Raw genomic sequence first — 14,103 nt, forward strand, 5'->3', positions numbered from 1 at the left:
ACCTATGGTTAATTTCTGAAAATCAACAAATGTTTTGGGAGATTGAGAGCAAGATCTGATAAGGATGGAACAAAAAACAGGGCCTGAACTAATGAATGAGTTGCTAAGAGTCAGGAGAAAGGAGAGAGAAATTGAAGAGGAAAGAAGAGGACACAAAAGACCTGTTTAATCTACACCTCATAAAATGCTACAGTGGGATGAAGATGAAAACCAAAGGAAACAGAAAGACCATTCACAGTGTCAAATAACTGCCTTAGGCCAGTGTTTGTGAAAAAGCCTTCCTTGGAAACCTTGTTCATGAGATCCTCAAGGAAGAAAGATTTCTTGCACAACTGGGTGTCAGACACCCTCACGTTGCTTCTCCTTCTGTTACGTAAATAGTTAGGATCTCCAGCTCTTCTAGGGGCAAGGGTGCCCTGCTGCTATCTCGAGCAGTTGCCCCACCTGGGAAGAAGAATAAGGGCGGGCACTCCATTTTGGTGTTGCCCCACCCTTAATCTTATCCTGAGCAACCGCTACACCTGGGAAAGGAGGGAATGCTTTATCAACCTGGGAATGCCCCAGTCCATGTATGATAGGATTTAGAAAGTGACCCAGAGAAACCTAAGGGTAATTATTATGCCATTAGCTTAAATATGCATTGTGGTTCAGTGTCCCAGGTGGGCTTTCTTTTTTGACCTTGGAATAAACAATGTTTTCTTAGATATGACACCAAAAGCACAAACAACAAAAGGAAAAAAGTAGATACATTAGACTTCATCAAAATTAGAAAACTTTGTACTTCAACAGATACAATTAATAAAGCGAAAAAATAACGTACTGAATAGGTAAAACTATTTGCAAATTATGTATTTGATGAGAGACTCATACAGCTTAGATAAAGATGTCTTTCAATTCAATAATCAGAAGATATTGGCCGGGCGCAGCGGCTCACGCCTGTAATCCTAGCACTCTGGGAGGCCGAGGTGGGCGGATCGTTTGAGCTCAGGAGTTCGAGACCAGCCTGAGCAAGAGCGAGACCCCATCTCTACTAAAAATAGAAAGAAATTATATGGACAGCTAGAAATATATATATAGAAAAAATTAGCCAGGCATGGTGGTGCATGCCTGTAGTCCCAGCTACTCGGGAGGCTGAGGCAGGAGGATCCCTTGAGCTCAGGAGTTTGAGGTTGCTGTGAGCTAGGATGACGCCACGGCACTCACTCTAGCCTGGGCAACACAGTGAGACTCTGTCTCAAAAAAAAAAAAAAAAAGAAGAAGATATTGTTGTACAATGACCAATTGATTTAAATAGACCTTCCTGCAAAGAAAATATGCAAATTGTCAATAAGCACATGAAAAGGTACTCAACATCATTAGTCATCAGAGAAATGTAAGTCAAAACCACAATCAGATGCTGCTTCATACTTACTAAGATGGCTACAATTAAAAAAGATAGACAATAATAAATGCTGACAAAATTGTGAAGACATTGGCACCCTGATACATTGCTGGTGGGTTTGTAAATGCTGCAGCTGCTTTGGAGAACAGAGTAGCAGTTCCTCCAACTGTTAAGCATAGAGTTACCTTACGAATCAGGCATTCTATTCCTCGGTATATGCCCAAGTGAAAAAAATGAAAACACATACCCATACAACAACTTGTATATAGATACAAGCATTATTCATAACAGCCAAAAAGTGTAAACAATCCAAATGTCTATCAACTGATAAATGATAAACAAAATGTGGTACATCCATACAATGGCATATTATTTGGCAATAAAAATCAATGAAGCACTGATACATCAAAACGAATCAATCTTGAAAACATTATGCTTTCATTAGGAGGGGATGAGTATATTCACACGTAATGAGTGTGGTGCGCACTGACTGGGGGATGGGCAGACTTATGGTTGTGACTCAGGCAGGGCAAAGGCAATGTATGTAACCTAAACATTTGTACCCCTGTAATATTCTGAAATGAAAAACAAAATTTTGAAAGCACTCAAAAAAAATAATGCTAAGTGAAATAAGACAGAGACAAAAGACCACATATTATAGTAAGATTCCATTCAGAGAAAATATCTGAACAGGCACATTCATGGATATGGGAATAAGATCAATGGTTTCCAGAAACTAAAGAGAGGAAATGAGAACTGATTGCTATTGGGCTTGAGGTTTCTTTTGGGAGTCATAAAAATGTATTAAAATTAGATTGTGGAGATGATTGAACAACTCTGAATGTATTTTAAAAACACTGAATTGTGTATTTTAAAAGGATGAATTTTTTGGTAAGTATATGATACCTCAATACAGCTGTTATAAAAATTATCAAGAGAAATTACTTCTCACATTTTCGTGTTAGAAGTAGCAATTATTACTCATGATTTTTTGTACTTATTTGGTGGTTTTGTAGTGAGTTCTTTCCTAGACACCACTTCATTTAATCATGGCAACATCTTACACACACGAGAATCAGAGCTGTACCCATTGTTATGGGCTGAACTGTATCCCTATCCCCCCACAAATTCATATGTTGAAGTCCTAATATCTACTATCTTAGCATGTGATCATATTTAGAGATAGAGTGTTTACAAAAGTGATTTAGTTAAAATGGGGCCATTAGAGAGGACCCGAATCCACCAGGACTAGTGCCCTTATGAGTAGGGGAAATTTACACAGAGACATGAGAGAGGCTGATGTAAAGACAGAAGAAGAAGATGATCATCTGCAAGCCAAGGAGACAACAATGAAACACATCTCCCTCAAGATCCTCAGAAGGAACCTACCCTGACGACAGCTTAACCTCAGACTCCCAGCCTCCCAGACTGTGAGACAATAAATTTCAGCTGTTTAAGTCACTCAGTGACTGGTAATTTGTTACAACAGCCATAGCAAACTAATATGCCCACTTTAACCAAAAAGTAGACTGAACTTACAAGTGATTTAAGAAAAGCCATCCATTTATTACAGTCCATCATTTAGAGCAACTGTTGATTTGAGAAATGACATAAAGCTTCCATACAAAATTATGGAGGACACAAGGCCTTGGTTGATTTACTGTCTGAAGATATGGATTGCCTCAATTAAAGACTTATTTTCCCCTTATCTGTCTTACTGAAATGCATAATTCTGAAGTTAGCTCACAGTAGCCCTAGGGAGTTAACAAACACAGAATTATGATTCATAGCAGTATAAAACCAGGAACAAACACCAGTTCAGGAGGAAAGAAGCTCAGATTTGAAGACTGACTATGAAAATTAACAACATACATGGCTATAAATGATAGAGGGAAAGATGACTAATGTTATATATATTTTTTTATCCTCCAACATAACTTGTATTACCATAGACTGAGAATCTATGTCAAGACGTACTGTTAGTTTAAGTCAGAAGAAACTGAACTTCTTATGATTGAGAGACAAAATGTATTATTTGCCTGAATAGTCCGCAAAGGCAAGGTGTTTGAGCAAATGCCAGATTTAGTTATACAGTCTGGAAAACAAGTTTTGTTTTTTTATGATTTAAGGGTGATCCCTGTGACCTGTATGTATAGAAAGTCTGTAGTAGATAATTCTCAAGTGTTACCCTGCAAAAGGCAACCTTATAACCTGCTCAAAATATTTGCTTTGATTCTCTGTAGAAAAAAACATAAATCTTGAAGTTGAGTCGACAAGGAAAACTTTTTCCCCTTACATTTGCAAATTATTGACTTTGAAATATAAGACGTATCAAAAATATATAAGTACATTAAATATAGATACACATGTATCATTTACATTATATAAAATATATAACCAAATGTTCATAAAACATATTGTAAATAATTTATAATATATAAGCTATTACACATAATTTACTTTTTGTGTATATATAATATATATATAAATATATATAATTTGATGATTAGAAAACTGTATTCTGGGAAAATTATTTGTTCTATTCCTGTCATCAATATATTTACAAAGAAGCAGTATTAAATGGTGGTTCAAAGTTATAACCTGGGGCCGGGCGCGGTGGCTCACGCCTGTAATCCTAGCACTCTGGGAGGCCGAGGCGGGTGGATTGCTCAAGGTCAGGAGTTCGAGACCAGCCTGAGCGAGACCCCGTCTCTACTAAAAATAGAAAGACATTATATGGACACCTAAAAATCTATATAGAAAAAATTAGCCGGGCATAGTGGCGCATGCCTGTAGTCCCAGCTACTCGGGAGGCTGAGGCAGTAGGATCGCTTAAGCCCAGGAGTTTGAGGTTGCTGTGAGCTAAGCTGACGCCACGGCACTCACTCTAGCCTGGGCAACAAAGTGAGACTCTGTCTCAACAAAAAAAAAAAAAAAAAAAAAAAAAAACAAAGTTATAACCTGGAGGCAGAATACCTACCTAAAACCCCAAGTTTGACATTTATTCATTATGTAACCACAGGTAACTTATTTAAACACACCTCTGCCTCTGTGACTTGGAGATATTAATAGCAACTAGCTCATAGCATTACAGTACAAATTAAATTAAGTAATAGTTTTAAAATCCTTAAAATAGTCTCTGGCACATAAAATTCTCCAAAAAGCTATTAATTTCCAGGATGAGTTGATTGGTACAAAAATAAATACCCTTGCCATAGGATACACAGACTATGCCATGAAAGAATTATACTCAATAGGGATGATCCATTTTAGATGCTGTTAATGGTCATTTATTCTGTCAAAGAATCCTGAATGTAAGGCAAAGAGAATGATTTGAGCAGATGGCTGAGTAGGGTCAGTAACAACAGTAAAGAGAAAGGGTAATGGAGACAAAGAGACGAATGGCTGAGTCAGTAGAGTAAAATCTCTCTCTCTTCACGGTGGGAAGGGTGGCAAGACGGATAGCTCTGCAGAGCTTCTCTTGCATCACTAATCCTGCCACCGAATGTTGAGTGATAATGACGCCAACCATCAGTGAGGTCTGGCTGTGTAATTGATGAGACAATTTGCTTTTTTTTTTTCTTGTTTTCCCATCATCTGTATGGAACTTCCCCATTATTTGTGATCACCTCATGTTTCTCTGTTCCTAACTTAAAGGTATATAATGATATTAAAAAAGGAGAAAAAACACATTATTTGAGGTACAACGGAATAACAGAATAATGCAAGAACAGAGCAGGTACAATATATGGAAATAATTACAGGCATAGACATATTTCATTCTTCTTCTGCCAGCCCTTCCATATCCCTCTCACTCCCCCCCTTAGTGGGTTCATCCAACACAGATCCTGGGGCTTTTCGAAGTATAAAATTTGCCTGGTGGGTACACTTTAGTAGTGTTTCGAATACACCCTGAAAATAACTTGTATTGCTAAATGGATCAAATGCTGGCGGAACCAGAAAGAGCAAGCAAAGTATTAGAGAGAAAAATGACAGTATTTCATGTTTCCAGGATTCCTGTGATTTTTTATATTACTTACTATGGAGCCATTATTATTTTTCATTATTATTACTTGCTTAGGCTCTCCATTCTTCAAATTTCAGTGATTATCATAAAATACCACAATTATAAACTATAATCATATTTCCCTTTTCTATGACATCAGATAGTAAACTATACTACTGTCCAATGTCTGAAAATATTTTTCTATTTTTTTCTAGGTTTCTACTTTTTTGCAGTAGGAAGGCAATTTCTTTCAAATTAAATTTCCTCATGATTTCCTCTTTCATGGCAGAAGGAGCTGTCCTCTGATCCTTTCCCATTTTAACTATATTATCAAACTTATTGTTATAATTTATATTCAATTTATGTTTTAAAAAAATCACCACTGTTTTCTACTTATACCCAATTTCCCCCCTAACACTCATGGGTAGGAGGACTGAAAACATAAGGTTTGGTTTCAAGTATGTATAATGAACCCTTAGATTCTCATATCTTTTTCCCTTCTCATCGACAACCATGGCTACTCTACATAGGCAAGGAATGGTGGTTTTTTTCATCTAAAAAATTTGAATGTGAGAGAATGTGACAGTATCTTTGACTTTTCATTGATCTGTACATGTTTTACTCTACTCCTTTTTTATTTTTCTATCCTCATCACTTCATCCCATAAGGGGACACTGGACTCAGGAACTGATGCTATAATCAGAGTTATCATTACTGAAAAATTGATGAAAGGTTAAATGTGATTTGGAGATTAATAGATAATAGCATTTGACTAGCTTGGGATATTTGGTAGTTATCCACAGGGTGGCTCCTTATTAGATTATGCCATTTATAGTATGTTAATAGTTGAAGATTCTAACAATGCAGTTAGATTGATTTTGGATGATGTAAAATCCTTCAATGGGAAGAGCGTCAGACTGGTGTCAGAAGAGACATTGGTCCAATACCAGCTTGCATTCATTCATTCATTTCTTCATCCTTTCATTTCTTCATTGGTTACTAGGCTATGCATGTTACATAAAAGTCTATCCCAATAAGCATCCCCACCTGAAATACTGGGATGATTCTATTATGACATCATATTCATTTATCTATTTATTTTTTAGAGAAACACCTAGAATAATTTCTGGCTCATAATAGGCCAGTAAACTCCTGGCATACCCTAAGCAGAAGATTCGTGTTGACTGGATATAATCCATACTTGGGAATTACAGATAACCCAGCCAAAGAAGTTTTGGTGATCAAAAATTCATATTTATTGAGAAACAAATGTAAAAAACCAACTATTAGTTTAGCTAGTATTTCTGGTTATAGGACAAGATTGTATATGTTGAATGTTTTCTGTTATGCGCTATACAGTTTGGATTTAAACAACTCAGGTGAAGAGGCTCCCCAAGGAAACCCATCCACATTTTAACAGCCTCTCTGCTACATAATGGTTGCTAACAGTCTCCCTAGATTTCCCTTTGCTCAATTTTGTCTCATCACTCCTCATTAAAACAAGACACAAGCTATAATAAGAATGAGAAGGCTGCCTCATACTCATTTTCATTTTAGACATTTCCACATTGTCACAGGATTCATTTTTATTTAGAACACTTTAAAATACCTCCAAATATTTCACTGATAGAAAATATGAAGGCTTCCAGTGGCTAGTTGACCTCAATTTAATTTTCCCCTTCTTCAATAAAAGGAAGAGATATCTGAAGCATAACTTTAGATGCCTGCAAATATTATAAACGCCTAACTCAGATGCAGAAGCATTGATTTTCTTAGGTCCAATAATCTACTAAAATATGATTCTTCATTTGTGATTTGGCAGAGAATACACTTTAATTTTATAACCATCTTGTGTGATCTACATCAGTCAGATTTATTTTATCTTGCCAAGCATTCATAAGGTGAAGGTCATGGCTGTCTCTAGGACACAAAGTCCTTGATTCATGGCTTAGAAACATCAAGGTTTTATTTGTTAGAATCTATTGTTTGCTGTCTTTACCCTATTCACAATAGTGTCTTTAGTTTACATTGAAATTGGCATCCTGAATGATGCTTCTTATCAATAGACCAGCCTGCTGTGAGAATGCCACATGGTTCTATTGTCAATTACCTAATTGCTTTAAGAGTATCTGCATATACACAACTTGATTTTGGTCTCTCCTTGCAGAGAGAATATATATTACAGAGGGAAAAAATGAAAAGAAAAAGGTCTGTAACTCCTGTCTGCTTTCCAATAAGAATTTGATCTTTTCTTCATATAATGACTCCCATTGGAGCAATAAAACAATTTACACCTTTAAGGCTTTTTGTAACACTTCCCTTCTTTTCCACTGCAGAAGCTCTATGCTTAATTGTCAAGTACTTAAAGAACAACAAGCTTTCTCTGTTACATAGGAGGCTGTGTAATGCAAATCAGTTCATTCATGGTAATAAGCTTTGTAATGACATTGCAGTGACTTCTATGTCCCACAGTTTCCAGTTAAAAGGATGGGTTATCAGTTGATAACTCAGTTATCAGTTATTTTAAGCAAATCTGTTACTTTAGTCTCCTATGCCCTTAGTCTAATTTTCTTCTAAGAAAAGGCAAGCTGATCTTTTCTCAAAGTTCACGTCGGGTCTAAGATTACTTCCTCAAGAAAATCTTTCCCCAAAGTTATGCAGTTAATTTCCACTAATACTTAATCATTTCTTTTTCTGCACAGGGTATATTTTGCTCCTGTTATTACAAGCTTTCTGAGAGTAGAAACTCTAATTTTGTGTTCCATTCATCTTCATATTCATAGTTTAAACACAACATCTACCACACGGCAGCGGCTCAATAACACACGTGAATTTAAACTCCATACTGACAGCACTAATAAAATCCATATATTAAAAAAAAATCTCCAATGAATTCAGATAATTTGGTTCCAATGAAACATTGAAATAAATACATCCCCTAATAGAACAAGAATTTATATCATTTCAGCCTTTTGCCTTTGTGCAATACCTTATGAGGAATAAGATAGATCAAGTATTGCCTGCTTCTGCCTTCACACCCTAGGTTGCTTAATTTTTCTGCTCATTCTTGGATCTATTTTATGAGGCTGCACTTATTGAGTGGTTTGTTAATTTGTGTGAATTTTAGCTTATTGACTTTTGGATAAATATTAATTCAGCATGCATTTTAACTGTATTTTAAAAACATTAACATTCTAATACCAGTTAGAGAGGTGAAGCATAATTATTGGTACTATCGGCTAGCATGACAAAAAGTAAAGCACCGAATTCAGCTATAGCAAGTGTACTTAAGTGAAATTGGATTCATGAATGGGTTTCAGACAATCCATAAATCCCTGAAATTGTGTTTAAAATTGTGTGATATCATGTTGAACAGATTATCAAAAAATTTCAAGAACTACTGCCACAAAACCAAATACTTCTTGATATTTTCCCTAAAACTAATTGCCATAGCCACTTGAGAACAATTTGGTGATTTTCAATTTCCATATAGTATCTCATGATCCGATCTGTTATATAGACAAGACCAGGAAAAACATGTTTTGTAGGAATACTTGATGTACTGAGCTTACTATCATCTAGTTAACAGTGCCTTGTTCTCCAGAATGTGCTGGAACAGGGAAAGAGCTATTGTACAGAATTTTATAATACTTTTGTATATAGTATGAGTATCCAACCAGTATCCACCAGTATCACAAGGGTGGATATAGATATAGATATATAGAGACAGCCTGTTATTTTTTTGTATCGTTTGTAAAAATAAACCTTGTTCCCACTGAACAGTTTGGTACTATTGTCTTAATTGAAACTTCATTTTTGTTCAATTTATCTGTATGTTTATTTTTATGCTAGTATCACACATTGTCTTGAATAGTGTAGGTTTATAACAAACCTTGAAATTTAAGATTTTTTTTCTTTTGCAAAATTATTTTTCCACAAAAATGTGGCTAGAATTTTGATTGAGAATGCATTGGACCTGTACATGTATTTGGAAAGACTATCTTAGGGATACAATGGCTTAAAATCAATGATTATGGTCATCTCCCCATGTAATTAGAATCTCTGTAATTTCTTGCAACAGTTCTTTGCAATCTTCTTTCTGTAAGTCTTCCATCATATTTTCTTTTATGTCTACAGAAGTATTTTATAATATTGAATGCTATGTAAATAATGTTACATTTTAAAATTTATTTCCAGTTATTTGCTGCTAACGTACAGATATATAATGGATTTTATGTATTAATCTCATCACCTTGTTAAATATTAGCTCTAGAGTCTTTTATTGTAAAAGAAAATCCTTAGGATTTTCTCTGTGTACCTTTTGTCTGTGAATAAAGACATGTTTACATTTCTTTCCAATATGTAAACATTTGACAGCCTTTAAATTTTTTTTTTTAGTTTTTCACTTTATTGTCTGGCCAGGGCATCCAGTACTTATTGAAAAAAAACCATGACAGTGGACATCCTAGCCTTATGCCTGACCTTAAAAATGTGGCTTCTTGTTTTACTGTACATACCTTCACTCAGGTTTAGAAAGTTTCCATTTATTTCTAGAAGTCTGTAATTTTTACCATACATGAATAGTGAGTTTGGTCTTTTTTTTTTTTGCACTATTGAGATGATCGTATGTTCTTTCTCCATTATTTTGTTAAAATGAGGAATTACATTGATTGATTTTCAAATGTTAAACCAAACTTTGCATTTCTGACATAACCTACACTTAGTCTTTGATGGGATTCAGGACATGCTGCCCCGAAGTATAGCACCTCACCATCTGAGACAACAGTGGGAGCGGAAAAGCCACTCTCACATTACTCTTGCCTTTTTCCCTGAAGCAGATCATAAAACCTGTAAAAATTTTTCCAAACTTCTCCTGAAACAGTTCACGAGACCCGAATGGGAGAGATGCCCACCCTATACCCAGAAGAAAGGAACACCCTATCTTTGAAGAGAAAAATCTGAACAAACAGGCTTTGCTAAGTTCCCCCAAGTTTATTGCCACTAATCAAGTTTTGGGCTCCAGTCATATTTCTTCATGACTATCCAACTGTTCATCAAACCTAGGCATAAAAATACACAAGTTTACTTCTTGGGGTCTTCATTTCCCTACAAAGTCTCCCTTGTCATATAAAACTTGTATTAAATAAATACGTATGTTCTTCTCTTGTTAATCTGTCTTTTGTTATAGGTGCCTCATCCATGAAACTAGCAATATGTGAGAAAAGAAATCTTTCATCTCCCACATCATGATATACCATCCTTTTGTGGTACATGATTGAATGTGATTTCCTCATATTTCTTCAAGGAAAAGCATATCTTTGCTTATGAAGGATATTGGTCTGTAGTATCTTATTTTCTATAACGTCTGGTCTGGTAAGATCTGAGGGCATTGCTTATCTCGGAAGTGTTCCCTCATCCTTTATTTTCTGAAAGAGTTTAATTGGCATTGGTAGTATTTTTTTTCTTAAATGTTTGATAGAAATTACCAGTAAATCCATCTGGTCATGGAATTTTCTTTGTGGGAAGGTTGTCAGCTGCAAGTACAATTTCTGGTCACATACATGTCTGATCATTCTGATTATCTGTTTCTTCTTGAATGAGTTCATGTCTTTCAAGGAATGGGTTCATCTCATTTAAATTTTAAATTAATTGGCATAAAGTGGTTCATAATAATTCCTTAATACCGTACAAATGCCTGTAGATTCTGTAATGAGTCTCACTTTCATTCTTTCTATTGTTAACCTGTTCTTTGCTCTTGATCAGTCTAACTAGAAATTTATTAATTTTATTGATCTTTTTGAAGACAAGTTTATTTCATTGCGTTTAATGTGTATCCATTTCTATTTCTTTGATTTCTACTTACCTTAATTACTTTTTAAAATATACATGGTTTAATAGCTCTTCTTTTTCTACCTTCTAAAGATTATCATTCATTTTAAACCTTTCTGACTTTTTAAATATGAGCTTTAAAAGTTAAATATTTCCCTTGAGGGCTCTGGCTGAATCCTATAAATGTGATATGTTTTGTTTTTACTTTCATTCAGTTCAAAATATTTTCTAATTTCCCTTTTATTTCTATTATGATCATAGAAGATAATGTGTATAATTTCACTAACTTCAAATGTACTGAGATCTCTTTTATGGTTGAACTTATAGCCTTGCTTTGTGAATATTATATTTATTTTATGTTTTTGTTGGGTGGAATTCTCTATAAATGTCAGTTGCTTAGGTTTGCTTCATATTGATTTTCAAATCTACTGTATCCTTACTGATTTTCATCTACTTTTCCTGTCACTTACTAAGAGAATATTAAAATTTCTAGTTTTAAGAATTTGTCTATTTCTTTAGTTCTATTAGTTTTAGCTTAATGTAGGTTGAAATGTTGTTAATAGAGTACACAACAATATATGATTATATCATTACTATAGAGAGAGATTATTTTCTTTGTCAATAAAACGTATAAAAATTAGTACTTATATCCTAAGATTATTGAGGATTATAAAAAGGATAACTTACACAAAGCAGTTTAACCATTGCCTGGGAAACCAGCAATAAAGTAATAATGATAAATATTATGTTTATTATTTGTGCCAACTGTTTCTCAGGCTGCCCTTTCCCTCTAATGTATTAAAAAGTTAGAATCATTTTAATATTAGTTTGAAAATGCACATATACAGAAGCAAATCTAGCAATACCATTATTATTGTACAGAGGCTTTTCGTGGAACTGAGACCAGAATAGAAATAATTGTAGAATTCAACATAGTTTGGACAGAAAGTAAATATAAACTAGTGTAAGGTGAATGTTGTGTCTGGTAACAAGTAATACAAGCAACTCAAGAAAGATTCCATAAATGCAATGACAGGGGTATGTAATCATTTACTCCAGCCAAGCCCAAATAAATAAATAAATGCATAAATAAATGCACAATACCTTTATTGTTCAAGGACAGAGACCAGGCAGCCAGAAATTTTTAAAGCCAGAATCTAACAGATGAGCAAAATTTGTGAAGTTATCTCTGTGTAAGTGTCTTTCAAAGTATTCTACACAAGGAGCTCTCTGGATCTGTCTCATTTTTAATGTTCTATGCAGCAGATGTTTTTAGCACAGGCCTTAAAATCACTAAGTACAGCTTTAGAGAGCACCATTATCATAAAACATCATTCAAAGTATGAGAGTAATGTTTTGCACATTGTCTAATCTCTTAAGTGCCCCATACCAGTCTAATTGCCTGAATATTCTGGGCAAGAATATTCAACCTTCTACGCTAGCAATTTCTCTACTATTTATAACATTTCCAATGCTCTAGGAGATATTCCCATTACATTTATTTTTTCTTTTAACTAAACCAAGACTAACTCATTTTATAATATATTTTATGGTACATTATCATAAATGGTTTGGTTTAATTTTATGCTATATTACATAAGCATATACAAACGAATCAGAATTATCTCCTGCTTTCTATGTATGATTATTAAATGGCTATTAAATAGAAGAAACTAATCATGCTACTTTTCAAGCCACTGCATATGTATTTTATCATTTATTTACCATTGACATATATTTGGTACTAAAAAAGAAATGCAGTAAGATTTGGTCATTTAGAATTTTACAATTACCTCATTTGAGTAGTAATGTATTTTAAGTTACACCACTAAGAGTCTCATTACTTGATTACACTCTTTGCCTCTTTAAACCATAGATAATTTGTGCTATTGGTAAAGAGTGTGTGTGCTTTTGAAGAGATGCCTAATTTTCAACTGCCAAAAGTACTTGGTACTCTAGGCGGGAAGTTCCTCCCCACTAACTAAACGTGTGTGAGACATCAAGAGAACAGGAAATCATTCCTGAGTATCTCTAGGAGGGAAACAAAAACAATCTAACCAAAGGACATACAGAAAATTCAAAGACATTAGTTTGCATTTTAGCAAATGCCTCATATTTGTATGATAGGAATATCCATTCTATGCATAAGATAAAATGAGGTATCATTTTAAAGAAACAAATGTAAAAGATAGCCCAAATTTTTTGCTAGCCATTCAGGTAGTAAGAATAGATGGGTTTGCTCTTAATTAGAGAAATTACATATTGGCCCTAATTTTTAACGTTCTTAAAGCAAAAAACTAACTGCATGTTAAAATGAAAGATGACAGAGGTTGGATTTCTTTCTACAATGTTAAAAAAAGAACAAACAAAACAAAATTATTTCTACCAGTGGAGAAAAATTAAAAGTAAAGTGTCACAGTTTCTGAAGCAACAGCTATGTAACTTAAGACGGGTGAGATCCAAACATGAGAAGAGAGAAAAACATATCCAGGTAATTGACAAATAACCTTTTTCTGTTTATGATTTTGGAAGAAGAAATAATATCATGAATCAATGATAAATTACTGGGTTTTTAAGGATTATCTAATCCAACTGTCTGCCAAAGTAGATATTGAATTTCTTATGTTACATTGTTCTAGTATTTATGTGGGCATGTTTATACTGTAATACTTCATTTTTGGAACGTGGGCTTTGAGAGCTAGGATGTGCTTCTTAGAGGTCAATTGGTTCGACACTTCTGAGCAGAGTTTGATGAAGAATAGTCTCTGTGCACAGACACAGAGCACCATATATGTAACTGTTCAAATGCAGTAACCCAGCAACAGTGGCGGGAGAATAAGAAATTCCAATAGAGTCCTCTGTGATATGTTTGCATTAGATTGCACCA

This window comes from Eulemur rufifrons, chromosome 25, assembly GCF_041146395.1.
Source record: "Eulemur rufifrons isolate Redbay chromosome 25, OSU_ERuf_1, whole genome shotgun sequence".
Classification (NCBI taxonomy): Eukaryota; Metazoa; Chordata; class Mammalia; order Primates; family Lemuridae; genus Eulemur; species Eulemur rufifrons.